Raw genomic sequence first — 16423 nt, 5'->3', positions numbered from 1 at the left:
TTATTGTATTTACACAATTTTCATCTTCGGTCATTTCAAGTTGAAATGAAATATTTTTTGAATCTAACCATTCACGTAAATTTTGAGGGCATTGTGGTAATTTAATTTCAGAGTAAAGAGTATTATTACTCTTTAACCATGTCAATACTCTGAATACATTTTCTAAGCTAACCATTTTCTCCCATATAACATTTGACTTTGTAGGAATACTACGCATTACAATATACAACTCATGATGTTTATTCAACGGATCAGTTGTAGAACAAATTTTTTTTAGTGTTTCTTCTATTGGCAAGGGAAGATGAAATGTTTGACCTTTGAGTTTTTGTATTCGCATAGTGTGAGGTAAATTTTTTTTAGCAACAGTTCCTAATCTTTGAACGACTTGAAATGCTTTTGCTCGCTGTATAAGTACTTTTTCATACTCATTTAATGCGAAAATTTCATTCGGAATTTTTCCAACATACATGTTGTTTAGTAAGCAAATTGGAGGCATAGATCCAGAGCGAATTTTTCGTAAGCAATATTTACAAATAAAATCGCTATTCATAGTTTTATCTTGTTCATTAATAAAGTTAATTAAATTATTCCATATTTCATTTGAGAGAGGTTGACGCAATTTACTCAATTCAATGACATCTTTTTTGAAAACTAGTTTTTGACAAGATATGCATTTGAATCGAGGTAAATCTAAAGATCGTTTTGTAAAAGCTGTAAAAGCTGATTTAAATTCAGTCTGTAATTTATCTTCATTCAAGCACAACCCCTCTTGATCTTCATCTAATATTTTTCCTTCTCCCTTCATTTTATTTGTAACATTTATTAAAAATTCTAAATCACCTGATTCTAATGCCGTATCTAGATGATTCAAGTCAATCAAATTTCTTTTTATTTTGTATATAAGTTGTTTAATATATCGAACAGAAGGAAAATGAGGCGATAATAACTCAATGCATAAGAATTCTGAATTGCACGAATCAAAAGATGTAAGACAAAAATTGCAATGACCTAATTTATCCACTACATCATCAATTGAATGATATATAAACAGTTGATCCAAAAATGTTTGAAAATTATTCAAATTTCGTGTATTTAATTTTTCAAGGAAGTCTTTATAGCGTACATACATTTCCGTTTCCATAGTAGCTCGGCAGTAATTATTGCAAAGCCACTTTTTTTTTGCATGGTCATCTTTTAATAAAGGTAGTATATTTGTAGATTGACCTAATTTATTTATAGAAATAGGTTGATTCTTGATTGTTGCGAATGAATATGATGTCTCGTAAAAATAAGGTTCTGTAGTTGGGTAATGGAGAGATTGACCACATATAGCCTTATATTCATCTATTGTAATTGCTGAAGAATCGAAAGGTAGGTGTGAAAGATGGAATTCGGCTTTCTTCTTCAAAATATGCAAAGTATCTGTTAATAATTTCATATATATTTTTCTTTGACACATACACCATTTGATGATTCTTTGCGCTTCTAAATGTTTTTCAACAACGCTTTCCCCATCGATGACTAAAGCTAATTTTTTTATGTAATATTCAGAAGATTTTATTTTAATAAAATTTTTTCTTGCATTCTCTCGACGGTACTTTGCCACGATTTTTTTAGTTACCGATAGTTTTTGTTTTAGAATTTTCTTACTATCAACAGATTTAGTTTCTTTACATAAATTATTATTATCATGAGACAATGAATTATTATTATCATGAGACAATGAATCTTGTTTTGGTATTAAATTATTGATAAAAGCACCGTCTTTTACACTAATTATTATCTCATCTGGCAAGTCCTTAGAATTTTTTATCTCTTCAGATAAGTTTTTAGAATTTTCTAAACCATTATGCGATGACAGTAATTTAATTTTTTTTATCTCCGATTGTTTTGTCGATAAATGATTTTTATTTGAATTTATATCATTGTTATGATGGTTATGCAACAATTTACTTTGATCTTTTTTCATCAATGCTTTATTGCGGCTAAGACGTAAGGTGTATATTCGATGATTTCTTTTTGTTACTTCTTTTAAAGACGGTAAATTTAACGTTATTCTATGGTCAGTAGTCGGAAAGTGACTAATTGTATTTGTCTGAAATATTTTAGCCAAGTGAGAACGCATGAGACTCTGTTCGTAGACAATGCATTCAGGTTTTTGATTATATAATAAAGATATTGCAAACGCAATGGCAAATACCCCACAATCAGTGACATTACGTTGGTGTTGAACTTTCATGAAAATGAATGATTTTTCATTGATATTGAATTGAGGATACAAATGTCTCAAAAATAAGGTTTGATCTTCATTTAATGTAAATTTATTCAAAGAATCATAAATGTATATTTTTTTAGTATTATAATATGAGCATATCCAGTGTTTATAAGTACTGTATAATATTTGAATATGGTTTTTAACAGTGGTACAGGCTCAATATTTTCAGGTCTTGCTAAATATAATGTGTCACGATGATCATAGTAATTTGAACAATTAGCTAGAATTAATTTAAATTGATACATATGTTCATCCTGCAGTTGATCTCCATGTGCAACCATAATTAGATACTTGTCATTCAATACTGGTAAGGGACACCTGTAATTGGTATTTCTACGTTTTTTAGTTGGTAATTCTTCATTTAAAGTTGATTTAATCTTTCTTCGTCGTTTATTTATTGGTAAATCTCTTTTTTCTGTAATTGTACTACTTTTTATTTCTATATTTTGCTGAATGAAGGATTTTTTATTAATATTAACTGTAGATATATCATAATTATTGACCGGCATAGTGTCGTTTTTTCTTTTTCTTATGTTAATTGACGAGTAATTACTTTCTGTACCATTGAAATTTTTCGGCTCTTGATTTATTTTTGTAATCGTTTTCTTATTAATATTCAAAACTGGAAAGATTTTGCAATAGTTAGTGATATTAATACTTTTTTCTTTCATTGTATTGAAAATAGGTTTACTTGAATTTTTTTCAGTATTAATTTTTGGAAAACTAGATATGTTATTAGTTTGATATATCTTAATTAAATGATGGCGCATTTGATTATGATCATATAAAAATGAAGATTTTATTGGCCACTCTCCTAAAGCCAAAGAAGTTGCAAATGCTATCGCATAAACTCCACAGTCGTAATTATTTGGTTGTCCTTGAACATCAGGGAATTCAACTGTATTTGCGTTAAATTCAAAACTGGGATATAATTTTTCTAAAAATATCTGATGACTTTTGTGAAGTTGTTTTTTATTTGCTGAATCGAAAATATAAATTTTTTTTGTATCACAAAAACTACAAACCCAATGATCAGTACTATATTTATCATTTTCGTTGAAAGCATACTCTGTGTCACGGCTGTGTAGAATTTGAATATGTAATCGATTGACGTCTAATTTTTCGATTAAATCAGGATATTGCACATACAAAGAAGGTTGATAAGAATAATTAAATTGCTTGTGGAGAAGAAAAGCAAATCGATCTATATGCTGATCTTCTAATATTTGATTACGAGAAATAATAGAATAGTCCGATTCTGTGAGAGGAAACATTTTTTGATTTAACAAGGTAATAACAAAAATCGGTTAAGTAAAAAATAAAGGATAAGGATAAAAATAAAATTTTCAACTATAAATCCCAAATTTTATTATTAATCAAATTCTGACAATTAATAATAATAATAATAAAGGCTTATAAAGTTATTTTAAGGTACAATAAATAACTCAATTACACCTTCAACTTTATTTACTTGAATAAAATTGATATTTAAGTATGAAAAAGTACGTCAAAATAAATTTATTTCTTCAATTGGTCGCATAAGAAAACTCTTTATTAGTTAGATTATTCAATCGCACAACAGACCATTTTTGAATTTAATTGATCAATCACACAGCAAACCGTTTTTAAATTAAGTTAACCAGTCGCACAGCAGACCGTTTTTTTTTATTTAGCCAGTCGCACAGCAGACCGTTTTTTTTATTTAGCCAGTCGCACAGCAGACCGTTTTTTTTATTTAGCCAGTCGCACAGCAGACCGTTTTTTTTATTTAGCCAGTCGCACAGCAGACCGTTTTTTTTATTTAGCCAGTCGCACAGCAGACCGTTTTTTTTTTAACCAGTCGCACAGCAGACCGTTTTTTTTATTTAGCCAGTCGCACAGCAGACCGTTTTTTTTTTTAACCAGTCGCACAGCAGACCGTTTTTTTTATTTAGCCAGTCGCACAGCAGACCGTTTTTTTTTATTAAGCCAGTCGCACAGCAGACCGTTTTTTTTTATTAAGCCAGTCGCACAGCAGACCGTTTTTTTTTATTAAGCCAGTCGCACAGCAGACCGTTTTTTCAATATTGTTTAAAATAGAAAATTTCTAATTACTTCTCAACTAAACTAAGGACAAAAAAATTCAAGCTTAAAAAAAAGAGAAATTTTTTTAGAAGCCGAAAATTATTTTAGTTCAAACTTTATGTAAGGAATAATTAGAAAATTTCGATTTATGAACGCTGAATAGATACAATTCACCGTTAGTTAATGAAAAAATTTGACAATGAAAACAATATAAATAATAATATTTTGATAAATAATTATTATTACGTAAATAATAATGATTTATCAATATATATTATCAACTTATATTGTTATAATTCTCAAATTCCACTAAGAAACTTACTTAAAAAGTTTTAAGTTAATGAATACAACACGAAATTTATAATTAAATTAATGCGTACAATTGTAAACATAACAGTAAACATAACCATAAGAAAGAGTCATAAACCGACATTAGACAGCAACATTAAGTTTAATTATGAATAAATATTTGTCCAGATAGGTGGCGCACTATAGCCCGAAGTATCATCATTAGGTTGGGTATGTTTCGAAGATAGAAGTTCTTACTTAATAATTAAGTAAAGACAATGAGCGTGTTCAGTCGAACCAAGTTCACTCGACACTTTACAGATCGGCGACAATGTGCCCTCTTTGAACTGGGTAATTTCATCTTATCAGTTTTTCATTACCAGACAGGTGAACTAAACCAGTGCCGTATAAAGAAAGTCGATAAAAATTTTCAGCTGACAATTACGAAGGTACATTCAATAGATGGTAATTCAATACATGGCCACAAAATTTTTATCAAAAATAAATTGCATTCAATCATGAGCATTTAACTGCCATCTATTAAATGAATACTTCATAATTGTCAGGTGAAATCTGTAAATTAATTCTTAATACGGCACTGGTTTAGTTCACCCATCTAACGACTAATGTGATGTGATAAAACTACCGTTATCAGAGCGGACACATTGTTGCTGACCACACTTTACGGATACTAAGGAATCGTTTCCTGTCGCCATTTTGCAGAAGATATCCTTTACCGCACAAATTTGAACATCAGATCAAAAATAAATACAGTAAAAACAAACTGCGCTTAGTCTTGAGATTTAATCCATTTTTTCCAGAAAAAGCGCGTTTTTTGAATGCTGTAACTTATTCTGTTGCGGCTTCATCTAACGATGATAGTAAAGTTTCGAACTGAATAGACACTAAAAGCGTGTTTTGAGAAACGCTCACAACACTAAAAATCGTCAAAATAAATAAATCATCTTAAAATATATGTTGTTAACGATAAAGTGCCACCTAGATGCAGCTACAAATATCCAATTGAAATAATGACTGGAATTGTGTATAAATTTATATTTGACTCAATAAAAAATTCCAAATTTCTGGCGATTTAGATTGTTAACGATACAGTGCCACCTAACTGCAGCTATAAGTATCTAATTGAAATGATGATTGAAACTTCGGATAAACATATACTTTAAACATATACTTCCCGGGAAAAAATGATCAGATCTGATCAGACATGAACAGGCATGAGTCTTCAGGTCTGATCAGGTATGAAAAATGACCGGGTCTGATCAGACCTGGCCAGGCATGTTCAGGTCTGATCAGATCTGTTCATGTCTGACTCGATCAGGTCCATAAAAAAAAAAAAATCGGTGCCGACGGGGATTCGAACCGTACACCTCGCGCTCTTCAGACTGACACTTTACCTCTTGACCAAATGATTCATCTTAACTTGAGAGTATCTTTCGAGCTACTTCAAGTAATTCAAATTTTATACATGATTTATCCTTATAGTTAACGGAGTTCTATACCTAATTTATTAATTATTAATAATTAATCATATATTACAGTGATTTATTCGGAACGGCTATGTATTTTTTTTCGCTCCATTAACATATGGTTCTACACTGAGAGAGAATTTTATTCAATAGTAATAAAACAATTTATTTGGACTTGAAAAAAAATTTAGTTAATATTAATAAAATTATATTTCATATAAATAAAATTATATTAGTATTTAATAAAATTTCATAAGTATTTAATAAAATTTTCTTAAATACTAATATGTGTTTATTAAAATAACCACGAACGACGCTTTCGTTTGCTGTCATTAATACGAATATTAAGTCATTAAAAGAAATAATCTCAAAAAAAAAAAAAAAAATTAATATTCATCAATTAATTATAATATATTCAAATATATTTTCACAGTAAAGTCTTTTAATAAATAGTATTAAGATTTTTTAACAAGACATCCTAACCTAACCTATTTGTTTACTTCATGACGAATCACATGTAGAGATTTTAAATAATAAAAATAAATAAATATTCGATTGAATTTATGAAATCATAGTCTTTATTTTTAACAAATGCGTCCCTACATTGTCTGGTTTTCTGCTTCTGTTTTCATTTTATTAAATAATGTCTAACTCTTATCGATTCATTTGTGAAATTTTTAAATTTAAGTGCATAAAAATTAACATCCACTCGGATAACAACAGTTGTAGACTTTGTATTTCAAAATATAGTTCCGACAAAATTCAATTTTACTTAATTATTTATTCAATTAATTACTGATCAATACTTGTTAGTTAGTTGATTAATGAATTTTCTTTATATTACATGTAGATAAATATTCATTACATACTAAGAAACATTTATTAGTATTTAATAAAATTTTTATTAGTATTTAAGGAAATTTAATTAATATTTAATAAATTTTTATTTGGGATTAGCCAAATAAACGTTTTATTAAATAGTAATAAAATTTCATTACTATTAAATAAAATTGTCTCTCAGTGTTGGCTAGATATCAGACATGGACAGGTCTGATCAGGTCTGAGCGTATTTAAGGCTTCAGACATGAACAGACATGAGCAGGCATGAACAGGTCTGATCAGATCTGAACGTATTTAACGCTACAGACATGAACAGACATGAGCAGGCATGAACAGGTCTGATCAGGTCTGAGCGTATTTAATGCTTCAGACATGAACAGGCATGAACAGGTCTGATCAGGTATAATTTCAGGCCTGATCATACATGAACAGGCCTGCTCAGGTCTAATTTCAGGCCTGATCAGATATGAACAGGTCTGCTCAGGTCTAATTTCAGGCCTGATCAGATATGAACAGGTCTGATCAGTCCTGATCATTTTTTCCCGGGTTGACACAATGAGGAACTTAAATTGGATGTGGCTAAAGGCACAGTAAGTGAACGATACGGCACCGTATGTCTACGCAGCGCCACGAAATACCGGGAAATTCATATTTTATTTAAAAAATATCACACGTATGAGGAGCCGTATCGTTCATTTGCGGTGCCTGTAGCTACATCCTTAGAAATTTGGATTCCGGGTAAAATAAATTAAGAAACAGAAATTTGATTAATTATATATTATATATTATAATAATAATAATAGTAGTAATTATTGTAATAATAATAATAATAATAATAATAATAATAATAATAATAATAATAATAATCATAATATTAATAATAATAATGATAATAATAATAATAATAGTAGTAATAATTAATAGTATATTACACTCCTTGGTAAGGAAAATAAGAAAAGCCTTAGATCACATGTATTGTTGGCCGAGGCGGAGCCGAGATCAACAAATATGTGATCTGAGGTTTTCTTTTTTACTTCACTGATAGAAGGATTTATTTGTATTAAAAAATATTTGTTAATAGTTAATAAATCATTTATTAGAGACTACTTTTTAGTATTAAACAAACATTTCTTAGTATTTAAAATGATTTGTTTGTATTTAATAAATCTGATATTCATTTATTAAATATTAATAAATCTTTTTAAATACTAAGAAATATTTGTTAAAGACTAAAAAGTGGTCTCTAATAAATGATTTGTTAAATATTAACAAATATTTTTAACTATAAAAAAATCCTTCTATCAGTGTTCTTAAGGGCTGTATACTATATTTTTGTCCGACGAAGGCGGAAAGCGGCAACTTTGTTTAGCGCAGCTGGACGAAAGTTGCCACTTTTCGCCCGGAGGGCAAAAAGATAATTATTATTATATTAATAAATATAATTATTTTTAATAATAATTATAATTAATAACGGGATGGTTTCCCCGCCCCTTGGGGTATGGTCGACCCCGACCACGCCCTTGTCCCTGCCGATTTGCCCAGCCACGCCCTTTCCTGTCTCTCCCATGCTTCAACTCTTGCTGTTTTCCAGCTGAAAAATGGCGGCCTGTAAAAATAGAAATTAATTATTAATTATGTTTGCATTGAAAAATTTAATTTAATAATATTCAATGTGAATTCTTAATAAAAACATACGAGTAGTATGGGGTGGCTGTTGCTGCTGCTGTTGCGGCTGTTGTTGTTGCCACTGTTGTGGCTGTTGTTGTTGCTGCTGTTGATTCTGCTGCTGTTGCTGTTGCGGCCATTGTTGTTGCGGTTGCGGCATTTCCAGCAGCGGTGGCGGCTGTTGTTGATTCTGCTGCTGTTGCTGTTGCTGTTGCGGCAATTGTTGTTGCTGTTGCGGAATTTCCAGCAGCAGTGGCGGCTGCTGTTGTTGTTGTTGCCACTGTTGTTGCTGCTGTTGTTGTTGTTGTTGTTGTTGCGGCAACAGTGGCAGCTGGTGTTGTTGTTGTTGCGGCATTTCTGGCAACAGTGGCGGCTGCTGTTTTTGTTGTTGCGGCTGTTGTTGTTGCCGCTGTTGTGGCTGTTGTTGTTGCTGCTGTTGATTCTGCTGCTGTTGCTGTTGCGGCCATTGTTGTTGCGGTTGCGGCATTTCCAGCAGCGGTGGCGGCTGTTGTTGTTGCGGCTGTTGTTGTTGCTGCTGTTGATTCTGCTGCTGTTGCCGTTGCTGTTGCGGCAATTGTTGTTGCTGTTGCGGAATTTCCAGCAGCAGTGGCGGCTGCTGTTGTTGTTGTTGCCGCTGTTGTTGTTGCTGCTGTTGTTGTTGTTGTTGTTGTTGTTGCGGCATTTCCGGCAACAGTGGCAGCTGGTGTTGTTGCTGTTGCGGCATTTCTGGCAACAGTGGCGGCTGCTGTTGTTGTTGTTGCGGCTGTTGTTGTTGCTGCTGTTGCTGTTGCTGTTGCGGCAATTGTTGTTGCTGTTGCGGAATTTCCAGCAGCAGTGGTGGCTGCTGTTGTTGTTGTTGCCGCTGTTGTTGCTGCTGTTGTTGTTGTTGTTGCTGTTGCGGTATTTCCGACAACAGTGGCGGCTGGTGTTGTTGCTGTTGCGGCATTTCTGGCAACAGTGGCAGCTGCTGTTGTTGTTGTTGCGGCTGTTGTTGTTGTTGCGGCTGATGTTGTTGTTGCGGCTGTTGCTGTTGTTCTCCAGCTGGTGGTGGCGGCGGTGGTAGCCGAATCAGCTGCGCTTCCGGCATCAGTGGCTGCTTATTGACATTATTTATTCGTCCATGAGATGAACGTTGACCGTTCATCTGATGGACCAATAAATAATAACGATCAGCAGCACGCTGCGCTGCTTCTCTCGCCTCCTCGAGATTTTGGTTAAATTTTTCTGAAAAAAAAGAAATTTAATTAAATTAATATGTGTTTTTCATCATTTTACTTTTTGTTATTTTTTTTTTGCTTATTTACCTCTGTCACTGACCATTGTGTTGGATATTAAGCTGAAATAAAAGGAAAATCACACATTATTATTCTATTTATAACGTGAATAAAATTTGAGAAACTCAATAATTTTATGTAAACATAATAATTGAGAATAAAAACCTAACCGTAATGTAAAGTAATCGAAAACAAACAGGAATAAGTTCCACTATTAAAATTTAATTATTTAATATATGGAACCAATTTATCTATTTTTTTTATTACTATATTGTTAGTAAAAATATTTAAATTATATTATTAAGATTAATTACGTAAATAAAAAGTACTTACATGTTACTCGAAATCCGCCAATATATTGAATGATAACAAATAATAATAATAACAATGGCGTCACTGAGAAAAAAATGTAATAATCTGTTGACCGCGGCACCTGTTGTCATAATGTCATTATTAAAAAAATGTGACTGACAGTTAATCATTTCACATTGAATGACGTCATTATGCACTAAATCTTTCGGGGACTGAGTTTGGTTTTTTAAGTAATAATACAGCAGAGAGCTCTTTAAGTTAGTAGAAATGAATACATTTTTAAACTCTTTTTTGTTAAATCATTTGTTCTGCATTTGTTCGTGATAGACCCGGCAAATTTATCGTTTGTTCGTTGTTCGTTCTTAAAAAAATAATTTTAAAATTTTAAACATACGTGGCTCTTAATATAATAATATCTACGGGATTTTTTTTTCAATCTTTATTATTATATGTTCTTTGTTCAATTACGAGAAAACGTTTTTTTTAACGAATTTTCTTTTATAATTTTTTGAATTATTTTTTTACTGTAACTGCACACACATGTGATTTTCAAAAAGATTCTTACTGCGCATGCACGATATTTTTATTCATTGCGCGGTCTGTTTAAACCTTACTCTATATAACAATAATAGTAATAACAATAATAATAATAATCAATAAAATTATAACAATATCAATAATAATAATAATAATAATAATAATTATTATTATTATTATTATTATTATTATTATTATTATTATTATTATTATTATTATTGCATGCCTCGAGATTATAAAACGTGATTTTCATAATTTAAACAAAAAAATTATGCATAAAAAACATATTGTGATAAATAATAATAACTACAGGACGATAATTATGTTGCGATTACGATTATTATCAAACAAAACCATTTACAAATAATAAAATAATAATAATAAAATAAATTTACAATAAATTTACTTTCACGGACGTGAAGGACGTCAAGGCTTTTCTAAGAAATGCTTAAAGGGGTGTTATTTTTTAAGCGCCACCTCATTAACACATGTGCTTCCGGAAAAATATTAATATTAATTAAGAATCAATTGGCTATATACATGAATTGTATATATGCATGAAAATAATTTATCACAAATAATGTAGTTAATAAAATAAATAATTTAATACGCATAAGACTCAAAGAAAAACGATGACCAAAGATAGTTTTAATATAAACAATTCTTAAATAAATTAACATATAAATAAAAATGATCCTAAATATTATAAAATCACGTGACTTGAAGAGCAATGTGATTGGTCTGGAGTCAATTTATATGATTACCGCGTTATTTAAATTGAGAATACACGATAGATCATGACAATTTGAGAATACACGATAGATAATGACAATTATTAAGTTAACCAACATCTAAAAAATTTTATAAATTTTTTTACTAAAAAAATATTACATAAAAAATAACAAAAAAAATTTCATTTATAGAAAATTTTAAAAATTACAGTGCTATTTTAAAAAAATATTTTGTAGTATTTTGTAGTACTAATTACACGATTAAAAAAAAATTTTAAAAATCGGATAACTTTTGTGTCATCGTTAGATAATGAATTTGTTAAACAAATGTTGCTTACAGTGTTTTATTTTATTTGCAGTGTTACACCATATTTTATTATTTATATATATAATAATTTACTAAAAGCAAACACTAATTTCCTGGCTAAATATTATAACGGATAATAAAAAATATTTCATCAATTGTAATAAATAAAATTATGCGAATACCTAACGGTCCTTTAGTTATTAAACATAGAATAATTATGGTCATTAATAGAAAACGTGACATCAATCAATGAAAGATAAAAAAAAAATAACATTATAGTGAAAATAAAAAAAAAAATTATTATAATTCATGAATGAACGCATAATTATAAATAAAAAGTACAGCCCTGGTTTAACCAATGCAGAGACTGTCGAGTCAATGATTTAACAACGTAGGTAGTGACATCTGAAAGCGACTATAATTATCAGACAGATTTTTAAGTGTAATCTGAAAATATGAACATAGGTAGTGACATCTGAAAGCGACTAAAATTATCACACTGATTTTTACGTGTAGTCTGAAAATATGAAACATTGGAAATGAGGTTTTTAGTTAAAAAGTGTTTCTATGCAGATTTCTGAATAAAAAAAAATATAATAGGTAAAATTCAAACAGTTATATTCAACGCTGCCTGAACCGGAATAATTCTGATTTATAAAAGTAAATGATTTTTCCGTAAAAAAATTTGTCCCTAACAATTTTGGTATTAAAAAAAATTAAGAGATAATTTTTAATTTTTATTTCTGTAATAAAAATACTTATCAGTAATATTAAAATATAAACTTATTTCACGAAAAGATATAAGTATGATATGAAGAATAGTATATATTGATGAACTAAATTATTAATTAGAAACTTTGCATTTCACATATATTTTGAAAGAAAATTAAGAAAATTGAAACATTTTTGTAATTAAGATAATTGTAAATTTAACTTATAGTAAAAGCTCTTAAAAGTTACCCAGGTTGTCTTTCTTGCTCTTATTAGTGTTTTATGAGAAATTGAGACAGAACTACGGTAACTTTTAATAGCTTTCACTGTTAATTTAAATAATTCAATGCCCAATAATTTAATAACAATCATGACAATAATAACAATAAATATTATTATTATCATTTAGCAGTATATGTACAAGTAAGTATGCGTACGACTCCGCATGTTTACAGCTCCGTATACATACGACGTTTTTCGAGTAAAATTTGAATTTCCCGGGAATGTTTTAGATTGCTCCGTATACATACGGAGCTGTATCGTTCACATTTGCCGTACCTTTAGCCACGTCCAGTTTAAATTTAATATAATACTTTCTCGCTGAAAGTTTACGGTAAATCAAAGTAAATAAAAAATAAGAAGGTAATTGTAAACAAATCACCTAAGTTTCATTAAAACATACGTGATGAATCCTGTCGAGATTGGAGTTTACTTGAAGCTACAGTTTATGTAAAAATTATTCCAGCGCACCCTGGCGGGTGTAGATGCAAGCTGTGAAACATTTTTTTTTAACTGTAGTTTCCCATCTAATGAAGGATTACTATGCATTCTCGAATTATGTAGTCTGTGGCAGATACCTTTGCCCATCGAAAAAAAGTCAGGATCGAAATTTTTGCGTTGCTATAGTTTATGCTGATTAAATTTATTGATTTTAAGCAGATAAATGGTTATAATTGGATATAATTAAGTAATATCGGGAAAATAAGGTATAAACTACTGTTATAATAGAAATCTAAGAAAAAAAAGGAACCGTAGAATTTAATAAAACTTGCAACCTCAAAAAAACGTGATGCTTACAGTAAACACAGTCGGTAGTCTCGCGCACCGTTTACAACGGAATTTTTGAACGGACCTTGGCGCCAGATTCTACCGAATCTGTGAATACTTTTTGCCATACAATGATTCAACTCCAACAATAAATTCTTTCAAGCATTTATCGGCATTAACTATTTCGGACTTCATTATTGATTTTTTAGTCAAAATTGAAATACCCTCAACCAATAATGCCCAATGCTTTACGAACTTGGAAGGAAAACATATATTTAATATAGGTAAGCTGTATGCTAAAAGAAAAGTAACCCATTCGTGAGCTTTCATGTGAACCCGATCTTTTAATCCTCGTGGTATCCGGGAGAAATCACTCGTTGGAGAAAGAGACAGAATATAGGAATCTACTTGACCGATTTTGTCTCCAAAATAAAATGCTTCATCAGAATTTGTCGAATCAAACCAGAGATTTGCAAACTGACGAGAAACACCCAGTGCAACACAATGCATCCAATCTACGTCTAGATTTTTTATGATGTCATAATTTGGTATGTCACATAAAATTGACTTTCTCTTGATTCCTTTCTTCTTTTCTTTATTTTTTTCCTCGATATGAATCAACGGCTCCTCATGACTTCGTAAGCCTTCACTAAAAAATTTCCCGTTGATAGCAGGGTAAACTCTAGCGAATCCTTGACCCTTTCTAATTGATTCTCCAGGATGTAGGCATAAGCCGCACCCATACTTGCCATTGAATTGCGTAGTGCATTGTACGAGTGGCCGAGCAATAGAATCACATATCCCCATCAAAGTGACAACTCTTTTCTGGTATGTTTGACCATTAAATGAGTATGTAAATCCATCCTTCAACAGTTTTTTAGCTTCATTCACAAACGGGGTTAGATAGGCGTTCATGTTTTTTGGCTTTCCGGTTCCAAACCAAACGCTAAACATCATAATATGATTTCTTCTATCCCGAGGACTCAATTCGTTTATCGTGCACAGTATAGGATACGCAGAAGTGTTCGAGCTTTCGAAAACCGGTGCTCCATCAACGTTGAAATTAATAGAAATCAAATCATCTTCAACCATAAGTTTCTGGTAAGCTTTACCGTCATAAATATCTTCTATAGCGTATTTACATTGCTTTAGACGATTTTTTGAGTATAAGTTATGGGCATTAGTCATTTCAAAAATTTCTCGTAGCTGGTCAGTCAAGGGTAAATACAGAAATGAACCGTTGTTGGATTTTTGGTTAATTTTTGAATTACAGTAGCGACATTTCACGAGAAGATCTGTATCGGTGCCATGATATTTGTAACATTGTTCACAAATAAAGTGAGTAGAGACTTTTTGGGAGTACCGATCAATAAGAATTTTCCAATAATATTTTGATGTTTTCGGTGTGCTCGAATTACATGAAATATTCACCAAATTCAAGATATCTTGAGCAACGGTATGAGTAGTATTGCGCCGCCACTTAACGGCCATAACTAACAAATTGTTGATTAGTTGACTTTTTGGAATCACTCTTTCGTTGGTAGATAGAGCATGATGAGTGGAGGACTCTGCTATGTTCGGGATCTCATGGGTGGAAGTAACAATTTCATTCGGGTTGATATTATCATGACCGCTACAATCTGATCGTTGACAATCCTTAAAATAAGAAAGACAAGGGCTTTAATGATTACGATAAATTAAAAATTTATTTGCGCCCTAGCAAGGTAAATATATACTAATTCAGGAGGTACTCAGTGATTACTAAATGATCGCTGAGAGATCAACCAGTGATCCCATGAAAATCACTCAGTGATATCTCAGCGATAACTCAGTGATATTACAGCAATCACTCAATCCCTTGAAGGGATCATTGAGTGGCTTGTGAAGAATTATTGAGTGATCTTTGTAGGATTTCTTAGTTATCATAGATTGATATTGAAAGAGATTTGTGAATGATTTAAAGATATGAATTAAAAAAAAAATATATCCTTTGTGTATTCGAATATCTTTCTCCTCTATATTTTCCAAAATTCAACTTACAAAAGACTTTTTATCAATGTTTCTTTTTCAATGTACGTTTCAGAAAAACATGTTTAATAGTCATGCGAATTTATCTTCGATATTTTTTTTCTTAAATTATCAAAATAGTATGGAAATTCTAGGATAATTGACATTTTTAATTTCTTTTCTCTTTTCTACACAAAAAAACTTTGATTTTTTTTTTTGCAAATTTTCTGGAAGTTTTAGAGTGGCATTAATTAAGAGAAATGAGTTAAAATAAAAATAAAATTTTTTTGCAAGTGGTGAAAAAAATAGAATGTAGTAAAATGCTCCTCTCAAATATTTCTCATAAAGAAAAAAAGAACGAAATTGAAAATTTTAATCATCCAAAAATTTTGTTATTTTTCCGAAAATCTCAAGAAAAACATTAACTATATATTTGCATGGCTTTTTGATATTCTTTTAGAAAAAGAACTTTGAAAAACAAATATATTGGAAAAAAAATAGTTCCATAAATTAACTCATAACAAAGTTATGGATGGTTAAAAACAAAAAGGATTTTTTTTTTCAAAAATTCATATTTTTTCTTGGTTAATAAAAAAATTAAAAACATTCTGAAATTTTTTTGAAAAGGTACAAAGAGATAAAAAAAAGTTTCAGGCGAATCGAAAAGAGTTGGCTTGAAAAGGAGTTGATTTGGCGTAAAAAGACCCAAATATTCTGAACCATTTCTTAATTTCTTACTTCAAGTACTGCAGTGTCAACTGGTAGTGAGCAATCAGGAATGGAACTTGACTTATCAACGCAGAAAATAGAATTGTCCATGATAACATTTGAATTGCTTTCTGCAAAGGTTGATTTTTTTTTAGACAGCTGCTTGAGTC

The sequence above is a fragment of the Cotesia glomerata genome, unplaced genomic scaffold (assembly GCF_020080835.1).
Source record: "Cotesia glomerata isolate CgM1 unplaced genomic scaffold, MPM_Cglom_v2.3 scaffold_16, whole genome shotgun sequence".
Lineage (NCBI taxonomy): Eukaryota > Metazoa > Arthropoda > Insecta > Hymenoptera > Braconidae > Cotesia > Cotesia glomerata.
Note: the sequence above shows the minus strand (reverse complement) of the source record.